The sequence below is a fragment of the Equus quagga genome, chromosome 11 (assembly GCF_021613505.1).
Source record: "Equus quagga isolate Etosha38 chromosome 11, UCLA_HA_Equagga_1.0, whole genome shotgun sequence".
Lineage (NCBI taxonomy): Eukaryota > Metazoa > Chordata > Mammalia > Perissodactyla > Equidae > Equus > Equus quagga.
The window spans coordinates 77,106,053-77,126,453 of record NC_060277.1 but is presented as its reverse complement, the minus strand read 5'-3'; the positions used below and the strand labels follow the sequence as shown (position 1 = coordinate 77,126,453).

Genomic DNA, 20,401 nt, shown 5'->3' with positions numbered 1-20,401 from the left:
CCCCTCCCCCTAGGCCCTGGCAACCCCCATTTCACTCTGATTCTGTGAACTTGACAGTTTTCAATACCTCATATGAGTAGAATCATGCAGCATTTGTCTTTCTGTGACCAGCTTATTTCACTTAGCATAACGTCCTCGAGGTTCGTCTGTGTTGTTGCATATTGCAGAATTTCCTTCTTTTTTAAGGCTGAATAGTACACCATTATGTGTATATACCACATTTTCTTTATCCATTCATCTGTCAATGGACACTCAGGTTGTTTCCATGTCTTGGCTGTTGTGAATAGTGCTGTAATGAACATAGGACCTCTTTGAGATCCTGATTTCAATTCTTTTGGATAAATACTCAGAACAGGATTGCTGGGCCATACGGTAGTTCTATTTTTAAACTTTTCAGTAACTTCCAACAGTAACTGTTTTCCATAGTGGCTGCACCATTTGGCATTCCCACCAACAGTGCACAAGGGTTCCAATTTCTCCACATCCTCACCAACACTTGTCTTTTGCTTTTTTGCTAACAGCTATCCCGACGGGTGTGAGGTGATATCTCATTGTGGGTTTGATTTGCATTTCCCTGACGATCAGTGATGTTAAGCATTTTTTTCACATACCTTTTGGCCATTTGCTTGTCTTTGACAAAACGGCTTTCGCATCAGTATTTCTTAAAAGCTCCCCAAATAACTCCAATGCTCAGCTGGGCTTGAGCCTTTATTCAGGGGCAAGAGCTCTGACTAGAGTTAGATAAGTCTGAGTTCAAGGTCTTTGCTCTGCCCTTGACTGGCTATTTAGTCTTGGCAGGTTAACACCCATTTCTTCGTCTATAAAATGAGGTGTTACCCAGCCTGTCCACTGGAACGATGTCCTTACTCTCCCCAAGCTTCAATTTGCTCCTCTGTAAAATGGAAAGAGTCCCTCCACTGCCTCAATGTGTGAAGATGCTAACCACTCAGATCAGTACATTTCAGCCATGATTTTTATTGTTTGGCCCCTGGTAGTGATTCCATCTGCTTGAGTTTTGGGGTTTTTACTATGTCGGCCTGCTTTTACTACTTTATTGCTTCTTTTTATCGAGTAATCTTTCGATTTATTTTATTTTATTGTATGTTTTGTTATTTCTCTCTTGACATTCACTTTTAAATGGGGAATAAGAAACAAGGGCTCAAAAGGAGCAGTGGCAAGGGCAGACAAGGCCCCAGCTGGCGATGAGCGGGTCTATATTTCTCTGCTGAGCTCTGCACAAGTCTTTCCAGCTCTGCCAAAGCAAACTCGGATTCTTGGCCACATCCTGGCAAGGGTCCTTCATCGGCTTCCTTCAGGTTTAAGTTCTCCAATAGCATCTATTACATTCCTGGTTCTCAGAGCTGGTGGCACTTTAGAAAAAATACTGATGCCTGGCCCTGCCCCAGGCCAGTTACACCCAAATCCCTGGGGGTTGGGCCCAGTCATAGGTATTATTTATTTATTTATTTATTTATTTATTTATTTATTTGTTTGGTGTGGAAGACACTCCCTGAGCTAACATCTGCTGCCAATCTTCCTCCTTCTGCTTAAGGAAGATTGTCCCTGAGCTGACATCTGTGTCCATCTTCCTCCATTTTGTGCGTGGTATGCTGCCACAGCATAGTTGATGAGCGGTGAGTAGGTCCATACCCTGGATCTGAACCTGCAAACCCTGGGCACTGAAGCAGAGCGTGCAAAGTTAACCACCACGCCACCAGGCCGGCCCCCATCAGTATTTTTTTTAATGCTTCCCAGTGATTCCAAAGTGCTGCCAAGGCTGAGAGCCACTACTCTAACCAAACTTTCTATAGTTCTCTAAATGTGTAATAATGTTTTGCATCCATGTTTTATATGCTACTGTATATGCTATTCCCTCTGTCAAACACACCCTTTCTGCCCCACTCCCTGGCTAGCTTCTAGTCCTCCTTAAAGTGTCACTGAAGCTTGGCCTCCCCCTCAGGCCTCCTTGGGCTGATTTAGGTTCCCCTACATCCTTGCACGGCATCTGATGCTAATTTGTAATCTTAGCATCTATCACACTACATCAATATCTTCTTTCTCCATCACTCCCACCAGACTAGGAGACGCTTAATGTGTCTTTCATGTCTATTTTCCCAGTGTTGAGAACAAGATCAAAAATGCTGAGTGAAGAAATGAAGAAACGAGTGAAAATCACCTAGGTGATTGATTCAGAAGAACTTTAGCCCAGAGGAGAACCCCGAGGCTGGTCCCAAAGAGTGTGCAGGCTCACTGAGGACAATGAAAAAGTGAGTCCTCCTCTGGCTACAAGCAGGGAGAGCCTGGATCTCCTAGAGAAAGACCTGCTCACCCGGTCCACGCCAAACTTAGTACATTGAAAACGCAATTAACCTCTTCTCAATGACTTGTGTCCTCGTTATTTTCATCATCGATCACAGTATGTGGCTGTAATTGCAAGACGTTGTCCTCAGGAAGACTGAGACATGCAAAGTCACTAACCCTACACTAAATAGCCTCACAGCAGCATATTCTTCTAGTTTTGTGTCTCTATCATTCCGTCTTCCTCCTTGTGATGGTTAATTTTCTGTGTCAACTTGACCGGGCCACAGAGTGTCCAGATATTTAGTCAAACATTCTGGGTGTTTCTGTGAGGGTGTTTCTGGATGAGATTAACATTTTTTAATTGGAGTATATTTGACATATAACATATAAATTTAAGGTATACAGCATGTTAATTTGACACATTTATATATTATGACTATGATTGTATCGATAATTAGCACCTCCATCACATTACATAATTATTTCTCTTTTTAGTGGTCAGAATAATTAAGTTCTAGTCTCTTAGCAAGTTTGATGATTACAATACAATATTGTTGTCTATATTCACTATAGTGTGCATGATATGAGGTTAACATTTAAATCCGTAGATTGAGTAAAGCAGATTGTCCTCCTTAATGTGGGTGGGCCTCAGCCAACCAACGGAAGGCCTGAAAATAGAACACAAAGATTGATGCTCCCCAAATAAGAGGGAATTCCTCCTGCCTGATTGTGTTCAAGCTGAGACATTGGCTTTTTTCCTGCCTGGGGACTCAAATTGAATATTCTGCTCTTCCTGGGTCTCGAGTCTGTCAGCCTTTGGACTGGAACCACATCGTTGGCTCTCTTGGGTCTCCAGCTTACCAACTCATCCTGCAGATCTTGGACTTGCTCACCTCGTAATTGCATGAGCCTTATCATACATACATACATATATATGTATTATATATATATATCATATCATGATATATCATACATACATATTTATATACATATATAAACACACACATCCTATTAGCATAGATACACACACACACATACACACATCCTATTAGATCTGTTCCTCTAGAGAATGCTGATACACTGTTTGTGTGAAGTTGGTAGAAAAACCATTTAACAGTTGTCAGGTTCCTCAATCCACATTCTTCCCTCTTTGACCCGGTGCCACTGCTGGCTGACACTCTTCCCTCCCCTCTTATGACTTGTGGCTTCTGCAGTACCACGCAGCTGGCCAAAAGCAGCCAGACTGGGGCTGGAGTCCTGATGTCACAAAACTTAGTAGTTCCGTGACCTGGGCAGGGTGCTGAGCCTTGCTGAGCCTCAATATCCTCACCTATAAAATGGAAAAAACCACCACCCAGGGTGGTGTTGAGGGGACTCATGAGATAACACCCAAAGCACCTGACACAGAACCTGCACCAAGCAGACACTCGCTAAAAGGTAGTTTTTCATTCTTGTTTATTTGGGGAGGAAGAAACCAAATAACCATACTTTAGAGAACTGCACATGAATTGTCAAAAAAAGCTCTGAGTCAAAGGGCCTGGAGGATGTGGAAAAGGAAAATCATGTGCTCCTTTTAACTCATCAGAGGCCTTTTCTTCATCCAGGCTCGTGCTGTGTTGGCCCTCCCTGAAGTCACCAGATCTCCAGATAAGCAGGGAATTACTCTGCTAGCATTCGTCTTCCTGAACTTCTATCCTAGGGCTTTGCTCTCAGGGAAACAGACACAGCCTAAAGAAAAAGGACAAACATCAATCTTGGAAAAAGTGTTTGTTCATCCCCGTCATACTCCCCCTTTCCATCCTGAAGTCCTTCAGGGGTCAAAATGGTTCTTCCATATCTGTTCCCACCACTCTTGTTGATGCTCTCAGCGTATCTTATCTGGGACTGAAATCATTTCCTACCTGGTCTCTCTACATCTAAATAATAGTGCTGAATCCAACATTGCCCATTTTTAAACCTTTCAATGGATCTCCATCACTTGCAGGACTAGTTCATCTGACTCGGTTCAGCAGCTTGATGGTCCTCCACAGTCTGTCCTCTTCCACTTCTCCAACTGGGCTCCCACCGTCTGAACTACACACTCTTCCCCAAACCTATCTGCCTAAAATCTCTCTTCAGCGGGTACCAGATAACTCCATTTCATCATTCGAAATCAGCCCAGCATTGTAACTTTTGCAGAAAAGGTTAATCCAACACTCTCTACCTCCCGAACCCTCCAACCTATGTTCTTGCCCCTGCACCTTGAGTCCATCCCTATCACGGAACAACCACATTACTCTACTCTTTATGGCGCACGTGAGAGTAGCCCCGTCTGTGAGCTCTTCCAGGGCAAGGGGTATGTTATATTTATCTCTGTATTTCCTTGACCTATTAGTGGGCGAGGCACTCACCCATTGGATAAAGCTTAGGTAAATACATTTAAAAACACTGGTTGGGGAGAGATAGAGATGAACATCGCTATCAAGGGGATAGCACAAGGGAGATTTTGTGGTGACAGAACAGTTCTGTATCTTGATGGTGGTGGTGAAAACACAAACCTACACGTTATAGACCAACATAGAACTATATACACACATTGTAGCAATGTCAGGGTCTTCCTTTTGATCTCATGCTGTAGTGATGTAAGATGTAACCATTGGGGGAAACTGAATGAAGGACACGGGGGATCTTTCCTTACTATTTTTGCAACTTCCTGCATATCTATAATTATTTGAAAATAAAAAGTTTTTTTAAAAAGCAAAAAGGCCCAGGCTGGTTTTATTGTTCTGACTAATCTAATAAAATCATTGGAAATGAGGGGCAGTCAACTCTGAAATTTTTCACAAAGTCTAATTTAAGATTACTTAAAACTGACTAGCTAGAGGGTGAATGATTAGAACATAAACATAACCCAAACGCACTAGACCACCTGGTTTATTTAGAATGGCCACAAGTTTCTGCTCTACAGTAGGCATTCAAGCCAGCACCTAAGTGGTTAGAATGCTGAGTAGAACGCATGAGTCAGTGCAGCCATGGGAGCTGACCAAGGTCACCTACGAGAGAAACATCACGCATCAGTCACACCAGCCAACCAGACAGAAAGAGGCTGAATGGGAGGAAGAAAATTGCATGCCTGACCCATGGCTTTGGAAGCCGTGGGTCCTAAAAATCTGAGTCCATGTCCTTAGCAACTTGAGAACCCTCACAAGCTGGAGGTGCTTAAAAAAATGAGGCTTCCAGTAAACTGACACCTTCAAAAGCTGAGGGCGTCCACAAAGCCAGGCGTCTAAAATCCTGCAATTCCTAGCAACCAGGGTGGGCTAACCCCCTGATGACTTCAAGAGCCTAGAGCTCTAGGAGCCTGGGGCCTCTAAGAACTGATGTCTCTAATAACTTGGGGCTTTGAGAACCATGAAGCCTTTAATAAATTGAAAAATTGAATAACCTGGGGCTTCTAACAACCCAAGACTTATAATAAACTGAGATTCTTAGCAACCCAGGTTGCCTAGCAACCTGGGGACTCTAGTTATCAGAGCCTCCTAGCAACCAGGGAGATTGCACAACCTGGGGGCCAATGCACATCCAACTCTGGGCCCAGCCTGCCTCTCCCTCTGTCGTGACTGCACGCTGAACCTTGAGAGGCAGTGTGATCTAAGAGACAGAGGCTCAAAGACCTGTGAATAATGCTCTCATTTTGCCACTTACTAATTGTATATCCTTCGGCTTCACTCTCCTTACATATAAAATGAGAATGATAAAATGACAATGTCTAGCCCATAAAACTATTGTGAGAATCAGGTAAGAAGGCTTATGGGAAAGCACTTTAATAGCTATACATATGCATGTTGCCATTTCTGTCTGCACCCTCTCTCCTCTCCCCTCCCATTTCAATACCCACCATATTCCATCAATTCTACTTCTAAAATATCTTTCCCATGTATTCCAGCTCCATCACCACCACCAGTCTCAGGCCTCTCCATTGTCTACACTGCCACCAGTTATCTTTACAACACACAAGTCCTATCATGTCACCTTTGCTTACAAGCTTCCATGGGCTTCCTTGTTCTTGGAATCAAGTTTAACTCTTTAGCTGGTACATAAACTCTTCATAATCAGGCCATATCTTTCCAGCTTCATCTTCAGTCACTCTCTCCACCCCTACTTCCTTTGTTTACTCCTAAAACAACCCTGAGAAGTGTGTATTGTCATCCCAGTTTCACAGATAAGATGGGGCTAAAAGAAGTTAAGTAACTTACTCAAGGGCATACAGCTTTGAAAAAGCGATTTGTAACCAAGTCTGACTCCAAAACCCAAGGTCTTTGACTGCAAAGCCCAAGATCCATCACTGCCTCTTGAAAGGTTCCAAAAATATGATTCTCTGATTACTCTCTTAATAACCCAACTTTGGTCTTGTTCCAAAGGCCCTCCGCGCTGTTCTGTGGGAGCCACTGGACAACATTCAGCTTTGGCGGAGCTTGAGGATTTACCACCAGAGAGCGCTCTCCTTGCACCCAAAAATATAAATATACATCAGCCCTAAGAGACTATTGAGATCACACCCAGCCAGACCTGTGCCCTGTCTCACTTTGTCAAATGGTTCATGGTGTAATTTTAGGATAAATGGTTGCCTCCATGTTGCTGTTCCTCACAAAGGCCCAGTCATTAACATTTTAGTGCCTAAAAAGTTGTCTTTATGAACATCCTTCCTGTCAATAAGGCAGGTTAATCTGAGTTTTAAGAATACACATATTCCTCCATAGGACTCAATAAAGGAGCTGAAAACACCTTTATTTGCCCTGTTTGAGTCTCAAGATTGGAGGTGTGGGGAGGCTGATGGGGACAGCGGGAAGATGACACACCACCACCGGTGCAGTCGGACCTCCTCATTTTATGAACAGGAGGACAAAGATCCCCAAAGGGAAAGCAAATTGCTCCAGGGCCCACAGCAAGCAAGAGTCAGGGCAGGGACCAGATCTGACTTTCCAGAAGATAATTTCATATTAACACACTCGTCTTGTAATTGACAGTACGTAAGAGGAGTCCTCCCACATTGTTGCTCACGGGCCCAGAGCACAAACGGCGGGACAGTTACCCTGGGTACTGTCTGGGGCGCTCTATGATGAGTAGAAGAGAAGTCATTCTTGGTTCTGTGGGCGTGTTCAACCCTCTGAATGCCTACGTCTTCATCTCTGGAATGGGGAGAATGAGATGCGCCTCCTAGAAAGTCTGACTTTCCTGCTGTGTCCCCTCTGCCACCTTCCCCACACCTCTCGGAGAGCTCTTCCCTCCCGGCTGACATCAGAGACCCCAGCAGAGCTCTCCTAAGGTGCTGGGGGGTTGGGTTGGGAGGAAAGACTTTCTCCCCTTAGCACCCCAAAGCAATTTCCTTCCCAAACTGCAAGCAAAGACCTGAGATCCAGGTTCAGGCTGTTCAATGGGCCCAAAGTAGTTCTAATCGAGGGGTGATTTTGTCCCCCAGGGGACACTTAGCAACGACTGAAGATACTTTTGGTTACCACAATTAGGGAGAGGGATGCTACTGGCATTTAGTGAGCAGAAGTCAGGGATGCGGCTTAACATCTTACAACACACAGGTCAGCCTCATAAAATAATTATTCAGCCCAAAATGTCAATAGCACCAAGATCAAAACACCCTGACACAGAGCACAGAGCAGTCTCGGCCTGGTTCTCACTCTGCTCCTAGTTTCTGCGTGAGGTTGGACAGGCCACCTCGTCTCTAGGTCACGTTCAGTTTCCTAACCTATAAAATGAGACGTCTTGGTTTTATTTGACGACTTACATGGCCCCTCCTGGCACTATCACCCTCCAGCCATGCTTCCTAGCGGCCCGCCTGTTGATTTTGCTTATGGTGTCTTGAGTCTCCATGAGCCAAAAAGAGACTCTCCTCACCTCCATTTCTCCAACTATAGTAAAGGAGTGATCACTCCTACTTCACCATTCCTACATGTGTGAGGAGGAAAAGGCACTAAGCTTATGTATAGTCGGCGTTTAGTAAACTTTGTCTTTTTTTTTTTTAAGAAAACCATCGTAAAGAATCAGCAGGGGAAAAAGTTTCAAAGGTCCTGTGATTTACCAAAAAATGTCCTCATTCAATGGGCACCAGGGCAGAGGGACCTTTGAGACAAGAGAATCACATTTTTTCAGACCTTTCCAAGAGGCAGCTATGGAGCTTGGGCTTTGCAGGCAGCCTGGTGAGGCAGAAGGAAGGAGGGCTTTGGAGATGCATGGGCCTGTGTTTGGGCCTCTGATCCATCCTAAGGAGAAACGTTTCCGTCAGAAAGAGAAAAAAGTTTCCACTGGAAGAACCACTCCAACAGCCCAGTCCACGCCGAGTGGGGTGCAGAGCTTTGATGCCAAGTCTGACCTGAATCAAACCGCTCCTCTACCATTCTCCACTTAGTGGCCTAATTGTCAACATTGCCTCTCATTATTATATGCTGAGAGCCACAGGGGGGTCCCAGTCAGTGTATTCCCTGCCTAGGTTCAATTGCTTTCATATTTAAGATTTCCATGAGAAATCACAGACATTGTCAAACCCTCTTACGGTTCCACAAGAAAGATGTTTGGTGGCCTGTGTGACCCTCCCACCTACACCCACGCACACACCCACACCCACCCACACCCCCCCCACACACACACACACAAATACATCCATTTTACATAATGAAAAGCAAACATTGGGCGTTTAATCAAGATGAGGATCTGAAGGATGGAGCACATATACTTGTGTTTTTTCAACCTTAGTATCTTCTCCCTTCCTCCACTGCACCCCCAAGAACATGTGAGTCAGAGGAGATAAAGATGACTACCCTTGACTGTTTAAAATGGGAAAGGCGTCATCCTACCCCTGAGCCCGGGTAAAGAAAGCAGTCTTGTAAAACAGAATCCATCCCATGGTTAAACCAAGACCGTCGTCTATTGATTAAAGGTCAACAAGGATGTAGATAAGTTAAGCTATGCAGACCTAACATTCTGAAATGCCAAGTCCTAAGGCTAAACGTCTAAAACCAATCACTCAACTTAAAAGGAGACACAACCCCCGAGGAATGATCAGAGCCTAAGCCCCTCAACTGGATCTAAAGTCCAGAATACCAGCATCCACTAGGACTCCCACAGGGAGGGCTGCAGCTGAGCTCGGAAGGACACGCTTAAAACAGAGTCCTGCTGTTGTGCACGGAGCTCATGGGATTGTGAGACAGATCCATGAACTGCCGGCTGTGTATTCCTCCTGCTGGGAGTAGGGAGAGAATCAGGCTTGGCAGAAGAGACTGACAGACAGACAGGAAGACAGAGGAGACAGAAGCGGGCAGTGGCATCCACGTGAAAAAGACAGGCAGTTCTGGTTCCTTAAACATTTTCAATAAGAAGTAGAAACTCGTTCTTCTTCAGGTTAAATCTTTCCTTTCTCCAGGGAAAATGGTTTTAGCTATCATTCAGTTTCCTCAACAAAGGAAGCCAATTTCTACAAAGGCAATAGAGTTATTCGAGAAGCTTTAATCTAATTATATTGTCAAAAGAATTCAACACTTGGCCTTTTAAAGCAGCCCCTTCCTTTGAGTCTAGGGCAAGGAGTTGAGAGCAAGCCAGCTCAGAGATCAGGACAGGGCCGGGCAGGGCAGAATCTCAGCCCTGGGCTGGCCTCTAGAGGAGTCAGCCCTCAAGGCTCAAGGTGCTAAGTTTAAAGGCAAAGCAACTCAGGAGTGAAAGGAGCTGTGTCAGGACAGCTGCTCCGGCTGGGACGAGGTCCAAGCGGCCAGCCAAAGCCGGATGCACACAAGTCACTGCTGGAAAATCTGCCCATCTGGGGCAAGATCTGCCCAGCAGGTGGGTCAGGAAGAGAACAGGTACGTGGCCGTATTTTCTTGTTTCTCAGTAGCTTCTCAGTGCTTAACCCAGACGTTGGTACATAATAGATGCTTAATAAGTATTTGTAGAACAAATGAGTCAAGACAAAGCCCCTACAGACACCAAGTCCACTCCCCTTCTTGCCTCCATCATCCTGCGTTATCACTGCCTTCCTAGTGACTGCCCAAGGTTTTTATTAAATTTATCCTATTTTAATTAGGTACCAAGAACAAAAATACAGACACTGCCAAGTCGTAAAGGACAAGAACGTTATAGGAGAAATCTAATAGGAAACATCAAACGTGGAGACGGATCTGTTGATTGAGCTCTGGGGGCATTGACTGGGAAGGGTAGAAGTGGCTGCTGCAGAGCCGTAGGGCTGGTGACAGGAGCCTTCTGGGCTTGTCCCCACTGCTGCGTGGAGAGAGGCAGAGGAGGCTGGACCTTGCTTCCTGGTCTAGCCAGATGCAGGGGACCAAAACTTAGAGCAATCCTGCAGCCTGCAGTGAGATGTGGTCTGGCCTAACACCTGAGCGTTTTGACTTCCCAGCACGGGCTTCCCATGTAGCCAATGGGAGAGGAAAGAAGTAGAGAGGCCACGTGGGATGGGGCCAGCCTGTGGCTCAGTTCTGGAAAGAGCAACCTGGCTGCCTGTCCAAAGGGTGCTGCTGAGACCATGGTGGAAAATCAGTAATGATAAGAGCCACAGTCCCCCTGACAGGAGACTGATGACCTGAGAGCTAAATGTTCCACAGGACAAGGATCTCCTGCACCTGAGCCAGAGGCAGGAGAGGAGCTGGAGCTGCAGCAATCCAGCCAGTTGAGGCTGAGCCATGGAAAAAACTAGGGTAGTTTGTTGGCTTTGCCAGCAGCCGGGTGTGGCCTGAGGCATCCTCTTTACCCCTGGTCTCTAGGAGGCACCCCTCCACGACCACACATTGAGACACAACCGTTGGAGAGGGTCTTCCCCTTCTTAAGCATGGCTTCAGATCCCTGGATCCTGCGGGAAAAGTGCTCTGTGACATCTCCTGAGAGAGGACTGGTTGTCAAGTGACAGTCCGTGAAGCTTGGGAGACTCTGCCCAGACGTCCCATGAGGCACGGCAGGGGAGCAGAGGGAAGGGGAGCAGGCAGGGTTCCGCCGCCACTACCCCCTCACGTCAATTAGAGCAGCTTCTCTCTTCTCCATATTATATATTAAAATTCCACATAAGGATTTGTTTGAAGAAAAGGTTCTGAAGCTGAAAAAGGTTGATGCGTGTGGTAGATTAATTACTGGTCTCAGATCTCCACCCCGCTATGGGAGGGTTATACATCTCCACTCTTACCATGCTTCATGGTGGACAGAGCATATTTCCCCAGCCCATGACTTTGGGCTTACCTATGCTCTGACCAATGGGATGTTTGCATGACTCTAGCAAAGACTTGAAATGTGCTTGCGCCATTGCACTGACCCTCTAGAACGCCTTCCTTTTTCAGTGATAAGAATTTGCCTCAGTTAAAGACACAAGTCCAAGGAGTGTGAGAGGCATGTGGAGCAGATCTAGACCCAACCCACAGCTCCGAGCCACGCTGAGCTGAGCCAGTATAGATCAGCCAAACCCAAGCCAACATGCAGGCCCATGAGCCCAAAGTAAACGCTTATTGTAAGCCACCGAAATTTCAAAGTTGTTTATGTAGCAACACAACTGACTACACAATGCCTTTTAAGGACCCTTCCAGTGCCTTCATTTAAAGAAAGATTCTGATTACTTAAAAAAGTTTACAGAAAACTTGAACACTGCCTGGTTCTACCACTTTGAAGAACAATCTTACATTATCTAGCAAAGCTGAAGATGCACATACCTGACCATTCAATGACTCCACTTCTAGGTGACTTCATACCATAGAGCAGGGGGCAGAACACTTTTCTGTAAAGGCCCAGAGAGTAAGTATTTCAGGCTTTTCAGACTATAGGGTCTCCGTCACAACTACTCAACTCTGCTATTTTAGCAAGAAAGCACCCACAGACAATACTTAAATGATTGCCTATGGTTGTGTTCCCATAAAACTTATTTATGGACACTGAAATTTAAACTTCATATAATTTTCATGGGTCACAAAATATTCTTCTTTTTAACCATTAAAAATGTACAAAACCATTCATCAGCGGGTGAATGGATAAACCAAACATGGTATGTACATACAATGAAATATTATTCCGCCTTAAAAGGGAGGAAATTCTGACACCTGCTGCAGTCTGGATAAACCTTGAGGACACTGTGCTGAAAGAGTGAAAGAAAGGACAAATGCTGTATGATGTCACTTACGTGAGGTACCTAGAGTAGTCAGATCATAGAGACAGAAAGTAGAATGCTGGAGCTGGGGAATAAGGAGCTAGTGTTCAAGGGGCACAGAGTTTCAGTTTGGGAAGATGAAAACGTTCTGGAAATGGATGGCGGTGATGGTTACACAATAATGTGAATGTACTCAATGCCACTAAACTGTACACTTAAAAATGGTTAAAATGGTAAATTTTATGCTATGTATATTTTACTGCACTTTATCAAAATTTAAATTTAAAAAACACTGGGGCCGGCCCGGTGGCACAGCGGTTAAGTTTGCACGTTCCGCTTCTCGGCCGCCTGGGGTTCACCGGTTCGGATCCCGGGTGCGGACATGGCACTGCTTGGCACGCCATGCTGTGGTAGGCGTCCCACGTATAAAGTAGAGGAAGATGGGCACGGATGTTAGCTCAGGGCCAGGCTTCCTCAGCAAAAAGAGGAGGACTGGCAGTAGTTAGCTCAGGGCCAATCTTCCTAAAAAAAAAAAAAACACCATTCTTTACTCACAGCCCATTCAAAAATACGTGGCAGCCAGATTTGACCTGTGGGTCGCAGCTGCTAACGTTTGCCCTAAAGAAACTTTCTCATGTGTGCCCCAGGAGATAAGTACAGGAGTACTGTCTGGTTATAAAGAAGAAAACAAGGAAATAACCTAAATATTCATCAACAGGAAAATGGAGAAATACTTTATGGTATAATTATGCAATGGAGCATCCAATGATAAGCGGAGTATGCTATAATTTATATGTAAAATTTAAGGCCCTACTGAATAATGCTATATTGTATTAAGGGATACATAAATATGTAGTAAAATCATAAAAACATACATAGGAATGATAAACACTGGATTCATGGTAATAGTTAGCTCTGGGGAGGCGCGGGAGGAATGGGAATGGGAGTGGAATATACAGGAGCCTCAATTACATCAGTAATGCTTTACTTCTTAGACGAGATCTGATGCAAATATGACATAATGTTAAGATTTGATAAAAACTTAATGGTGGGTAAATAGGTATTCATTATGCTCCTTTCTATTCTTGTCTGATCTTTGAAATATTTCACAATGAAAAAATTAATTCAAAAAAGGGGAAAAAAGGAAAAAGGAGCAAATTTTTTAAGGAAAAAAATGAGAAACCATCCATTTCAAAACATGCCAGTAGCAGCCACAGGAAGAAGAGAAGAGGCCCTCAGTCGACCTCGCTGATCCTTCTGGGCTGCTGCAGGCTTCCTCAGCTCACTGGCTTAGAACTCAGGGGGCAAATGGGATGCACAGACCCACGTCTGGAACCAAAGGATGGGTCTGCCCGCAGTTTGTCCCCCTGTGGCTGGAGAAGGAAGGCTGACGGAACCCAGACCACCCACACCTGAGAAGCACACTCCAGCCACCATGTACTTTCCAGAGGCAAGCCTGCCCGCACCTGTAAGGCACAAGAAGTCATTTCAGGGCTTCAGCACGTTTTCTTGTGAAAACTCCAGGTTCTCTCACCAATACCTGCAGAGATGGGAAAAGACAGGCCAGACTTCTCTTGGGGACCCACTGTCAATCCAACAAACATTTATTGACCTTCATTCTAGTCCATGTTGAACGCTGTCAATTAGGATTAAGTTAGATTGAAAGTAACAGGAAACCCACGTAACAGTGGCTTAAACAAGACTGAAGTTTATTTGTGTCTCATGTGAAATCAATCCAGAGGCAGATAACTCAGGGCAGCGTGAAGGCTCCATCATTCCTAGGGTGTGACTTGTCCTCCCGTTCCAAGATGACAGACGGAGCTCCGGTGCTCAGATGTGCCCTCCAAGCAGCAAGATGCAAGAAAAGGAGAAGAAGGGCCAGGTTCCTCCCTTTTAAAGGAGTCTTCCAGACATCATCTCATGATGTTTCCACTGACATCTCATTGGCCAGAACATAGTCAAATGGCCACATTTACTCCAAGGAAAGCTAGGAAATGTAGTCTTTTTCTGATAAGCCATGAACCCAACTAAAAACCAGAAGTTCTATTACTAAGGACGAAGGAGTGAATAGATATCAGATCATGGATATTAGAGGAGGCGGCTCACAGTGTCTGTCACAGTCACCGACTTACTGTGTCACCCTGAGCAGGGGATGTCACCTCCTTGCCCTTCAGTCTTGGACTAGGTCATAGCTAAGATCCAAAGCATTGGATTAGGTCATAGCTAAGATCCTTTCCAGCTCTGACATGCTATTCTATGCTAAAGTTTTATATTTATATAATTTATCCATTCCAAAGTTGAAAGAGGCAAAGCAAAGGGAACTAATATTTATTTCTTTTTCATGAATGATTGTCACTTTCATTGTTTATTGCTTTTAAACCTCAGAAGCAACTACATGATGTTGGATGCATACCCCCTTTTAGAGATGAGAAAATTGAGGCTCAAGTAGGCTAAGCCACCTCCCAAACTCACAGCTTTAAGCAATGGGACCAGGATTTGAACCCAATCCATGTTCCTTTCCTGTACCATGCCATCAATTTCTGTATTTGGAAATAGACTCAAAGACAATCCCAGGTCTTTCACTTAGTAACAGTGTAACCTTGGACAAGTTACTTAACCTCATTTTACTCATCCACAAAAATGTGGAATAAAATGACACCTATGTTATAGGGCTGTTAAGAGGATTAAATGAATGAATAAACCTAAAAATACATGGAAGGGTGCATAAGTGTTGGCTATCATCATATTAGGCAGCAGTTGAGAGGTACCTTGAGGAAGAACTGGGGAGCAGGGAGGTTCCAGGCAGAGGGAACAGTCCAACCCAAAGCTGGGAGGAGGTGGCGGCTGAGTCAAGTCTTAAGGGATGAGCAGGAGTCGTGAGTCTCTTTCCAACCGTAGTACTTAACCAGGGCCTCAGGAAGGACCAGTCCTCACTAGGCACATATTTTATTTGAAGACACCTCAGAAAAACCCCTAAGCTTGAAAGATGATGCGACACGAATCCTGGATTTTACCCAGAAGGGAAGGGGAGGGTAATACATCCCAACTCCCAAATGCGATCCCTCCATGGCACCAGGCGCACGAAAAAGGAGACCACCTAACACCCAGAGAAAAGCACAGGAACTTGGGTCCTGGCTCTGTCTTGGCCCTTATTGCACCATATTCCAGCTGTTTCCTTATTCATAGCTGGCCACCAGCCAGCACAGCAGGACCCAGCCCCACCTTCTGAACTTTATCCCCAAGCAGGAAGATGTTCTCCTCTGGGTACCTAAGAAAGGGACAGCCACACAGGGTCACACCCAAGGGTCCATCTGGCAAGGGCATCCCCGCTATCAGGACACCTGAGAGATAGGGTTGTCCTCCTCAATGCCAACCCCTCTCAAGAGGAGCATCACGCTCTCTTAGGGACCATGTGCAGATCTGGCCTTCATAAAACTGGGCAAACCAGGATAGGAAGGGACCGAAAATAGGACTTGGGAAAACTGAGTTCTCATCCTTCATCTGCTACTAAGTAATTCTGTGACCTTGGGACAGTGCCTCAACCTCTCTGAGCTTAGGGTTCAGGGGAATAATCATTCCTTCTCATAAGGTCATTCATTTGTTGTGAAGATTAAATTAAATCATGCATGTAAGGTGTTAAAACAGCTCCCTACATACAGTAGGGACCCAGTCCACGCGAGTGTCCTGGTCTCTCAAGGTTCTCTCAGCATGACATTCTCCAGTGCTGTGATAATGATTCTCATAAGGGGTTAGATGACTTCTCTTTTTTTTTTTTTTTTTTTTTCCTCCTAAGCATACCTTGTGACTCTGGACTTAATGAGTTTACCTTTGAACTTTTTCACACCATTTACGCTTTATGAATTTTCATCACATCTTTCAGATGATGAGAGATGTTAGGAGCCCCAGGTAGCATGTTCCTCTCCTCCCCTCCAAGCTCCAATGAGATCAGATGAATGGTATGGCCGTACAAGGGTCATAAGCCAAATGGGAAGCAAATGTCAAGTTTATTCGTCAACCTGGTACATTCCAGCTCTTAAACACAGGCTTTCTTATAAGTTGTGTTTGAGAATTCCAATCAGGCCAAGGGTATATGTGGGACTTCTTAACTCCCAAATCTAGATATTGGAACATATCCCCATCTACACACCCAAAGGTGACCTGCAGAGAAGTGAGCAGGCCTACAGAGGAAGCTCAGCTCAACTATACAGACAAGGATGCAAACCTTCTATTAAGTAGCCCTGAGCCTGGACCAAATGTGCTCCACACTGAGACAGTAAGAGGAGGAGGATTCACTGAGGAGGGTGGGGTCAGAGAGGAAGCAACTGACCTGGTTCCTAATTCTGAGTCACAGTGGCCCACTATAAAAGGTGACCCACGAATATCAGCCTCTCACCAGCCAGTCTGGACACTCCTCTTCCAGGGCAGGAGCAAAGAATGGTCTAGAGAGAGATACCACACGTACTTTAACATGCCTCCGTCATGGAAAGAGAAAGTTTGAGTGAGATTTCCAAAGAAAGGCAAGAAGGAGAGATGTTGTCTCTTGCCCAGCAACTCAGGTCTCCCTTTTTCAGTCTTAGCTTAAGCAATAGCAAACTCCTACTCTTGAACATGCACACATGTGCATGCACACACACACACACACACACACACACCCCCAACCTGATCCCACCTGTGCAGGAAGCACAAGGTTGAAGTTGAGTGGAATGACGGAGTTTGGCCTCATAGCTGGACTTCTCATCCAAACAGAACACAGAAGCCTGACTAAAAGCACGTCCAAACCAGAAAACCATTGGAAAGATATTGCATGCCTTGTATGGGGCGTACACGGGAAGATGTGGCTGAATCTTGTTCCCACAGTCCCGGTGGCTGACATCCTAATAGAAACATGGTGATTCATCTGCCATTAACCCAACAGACCAGCAGGCCAAGGCCACAGGCTCACCAAGAGGGGTTTTATGGTAATTTCCTGAAAGCAGGATCCAGAGCCCACCCTGACACAGTTATTTCACTTGCAGGGCAGAACACTGGGGGAAGCAGTGAACTGGGAATTCTTGGGCATGCATTGTCTTCCCAGTTCTTCCTTTACCAGCCACTGAGCTTGGAGAGTTAGTTCCCCTTCTTAGGTCTCAGTTTCCCCCTTGCTACGTCTCATTTTTCTAACTTAAAAACAGGAATAATAGTCACTGCCCCTGTGGATCTCCCAGGCACATTTTAAGAAGCTCATGGACTCCAGCAAGGTGAGTGTGGGATATGTTCTCCAGAGGAGAGGGCCTGGGGGACACACAAAATCAGGAGGAAATTGCTAGTCCAACAACAAGAGCAATCAAGGGAAAGGGAGTCAGTTCACCTTTTCTAAGGCAAATGGGGCTGAGTCACCTGGAAAGACAATATGAGAAAGCCTCTTATAGGAAAGAAGAAAGCCAAAAGTTATAAGGAGCAAAAGAGATAATCCCAGTGCAGAAGTGAATAACGAAAGAGCAGAGAGAGAAACGGTAAAGGTGATGGATTAAAACAGAAATCACTAAAAAAATTAAAAAATAAAAAAGGGAAAGAACCAAAGTGAGGTCTGCGTAAACAGAATCCTGGTAAATAGGAAAGAAAGACAGGGTAGCAGGCAGGAGTAGAGAGCCGTGCACAGACATTCCTTGGAAACGCAAGGAAATCAGAGAGGTGCTATGGAGCTGCAAGAGAAGAGACAGATAAAGGTGGGGTCCAGTGAGAAAGCGTGGACACCAGAGCAGTGTTTAGAGCTCTGCTTCCGGAGAAAGGAAAGCCTCAGAGAGAGTGGGCAGCAGGCTCTGGAGGGAGAATAACATCATAATTTCAGAACTGACCAAGCTATAAAACCAAGACAGTGCCCTCAGGGACTTAGGGTCTGGCGATTGAGTTCTCTAAACTGCCTCAAGACCAAGCCAACCTTGCATCGCTGTCCCAGAAAAACGAGAGGCTGCCAAGGAAACAACAACACATTTAGGAAGGACAGTCGGCAGCTCTGACAAGCTGGAGCCCGCTGCTGTGAATAAACCCCACCAGAAGTAGCAGCAGGCTTCTGTGCCAATGCTGGCATGAGGGGGATGCACCAGCAGACAAGGCTGGTGGAGCCACACTGGACAGCAGCGAACCACTCGGCCACCCTTAGAGAAATCACAGCGGGCCAACAGAGGAAGTCGTGGGGAGTCATCATGTTCAGATCCACAATAAGCTTTGGACCAGACAGTGGGCCAGGAGAAATGTCGGCGGGAAGGTTGGAGGTGAAGAAAATGCCAAACAACGGGGAAAATGGAAAGAAAGAAGCTGGAGAGAAGAGTGTACATAGGAGGCTGAGGTTCAGATATTAGCCTTTGGAAAGTGCATGAGGGCGGACCAAGTGAGGTGTGTTACCGTTGGGCAGGGCTGGACCAGTAGGGCAAACACAGAAGGTCATTTGAGTACTTTCTGCTGGAAGAAGAAACACTGAGCATCATCAACGCATGTATGGTACTTCAAAGTGTACATAGCTACAACTTTTTGAGCACCTACTAGGTGTGAGGCAATGGGCTAGGCACATTACAGACATTAGCTCCCTCAATTCTCACACACAGGCACACACACGCACGCACGCTTTATTGACAAGAGCATTGAGACTTAAGAGTGCTTAAGCAATTTGCCTAAGGCCACACAGCTAAAAAGTGGCAGAGCTGGGAATTTGGATTCACTTTGGTTTGACTCCCAAGCCCATGCTCATAATTGCTCTTCTGTTCTTCAAGAAGAGAGAAGGTAACGCTACTTTAAGAGAGCCTTTCATTTTTTCCTATCCTACTGGAAATCCAGTAGGAAGGGAGGGCTCTGTGGAAACGTTCTCTAGAATGGGATGGGGCCCCGAGTCATCTGCTCTGGGCTGAATGTGGGCTTCTCTTCCATTCTCCTCCAGCCCCTGTGCTTACTTCTGCCTTCAGGATGTATCAAAATTACTTGTTTACACATCTGTCTCAGCCATTAGCCTAGTGAGTTGTTCTCACCCCTGGCTGCACATTAGAATCTCTTCTTAAAAATAACAATTCCTGGGTCCCACTCAAGACCAATTAAATCAGAATCTCTAGGGCTAGGACTTTGGCATTTGTTTTTGTTTTTTTTTTTAAATTTCTCAGACGATGACTCAAATGTGCCATGGGGTTTGCAACCCACTGTTGCAGACTGTGGGCACCTCAAGGTCAAGTACCAGGTCGTGGGTGTCTGAATCCCCAGAGCCCAGCAGAGTCCGGTTCATAACAGGTGCTTGACACACGTTTAATGAGAGGATGAACACAGACAGCAGAAGATGATCAGGAATACAGGAAGGCAAATCAGAGGAGTATTATGCAGAATGGGGGAGGGGCAGGGGCAGCGGGGAGGAGTGATTTTTTGAGACTGAGAAGCAGAAGAGTCTTTAAGATGCCAGGGGCAGAGGAAGAACTTGGATGAGGTTGCGTGATCATGAGGTTGTCTTGCATAACAAATCTCTAGTTAAAACTAATATGAAGCTTCAATGAAGAATAAACAGCACCTGCCTCAGAGAGAAACGCGGTGAAGTGGAATAAAAAACGTGAGTTTCTGAATGTGCCCGAACAATGGGCTTTGGGGGCCAGAACCCTTGCTGTTGCTGAGAGGAGATGAAGAGGGCAGACGCCAAAAAAGGAAGAGAAAAAACAGAACTGTGATATTGAGAATCACTGAAACATGTGAAAGAATATGACCGGGGAGATAAAACTCACAATTTAAAAATAAAATGAGGAAACAAGAGAAAACAAACCCCAGAATAAGAGTGAAGTGAATTCGTAAGTCATCCATATGCATGCTTGCTCAAAATGCTATTGTTTTAGCAGTGAAAAAAGAATTAGAGGTAAACAAAATATGCAAATGCATTTTATAATGAAAAATCCTGTGATGAACTACTGAGATAATCGTCACACGAAAATTCTCTGAAAAAATACAAAATGTTCTAGAAAGGCGAGGTGGCATGAT

The 20,401-nt window shown here is 45.2% G+C and overlaps 1 protein-coding gene across 23 annotated transcripts in view; it reads right to left on the bottom strand.

Annotated features, from left to right (window-relative positions):
• Positions 1-20,401, bottom strand: part of SPACA3 (sperm acrosome associated 3) — a 33,804-nt gene that overhangs the window by 8,526 nt on the left and 4,877 nt on the right. For 5 of the 23 annotated variants that reach the window (XM_046676558.1, XM_046676573.1, XM_046676560.1 and 2 more), the window contains exons 3-4: positions 13,888-13,961; positions 11,991-12,055 (exon numbers count right to left, since the gene is read on the bottom strand). The exons of 4 other annotated variants lie outside the window; for them this stretch is intronic. The gene's annotated coding sequence lies outside the window, so the exon portion shown is untranslated. Of the gene's footprint in view, positions 1-3,750; positions 4,030-11,990; positions 12,056-13,887; positions 13,962-14,123; positions 14,263-16,748; positions 16,861-20,401 lie in introns of those variants that run through there. 14 more of the 23 variants (XR_006890688.1, XR_006890690.1, XR_006890689.1 and 11 more) reach the window with 6 other exon arrangements.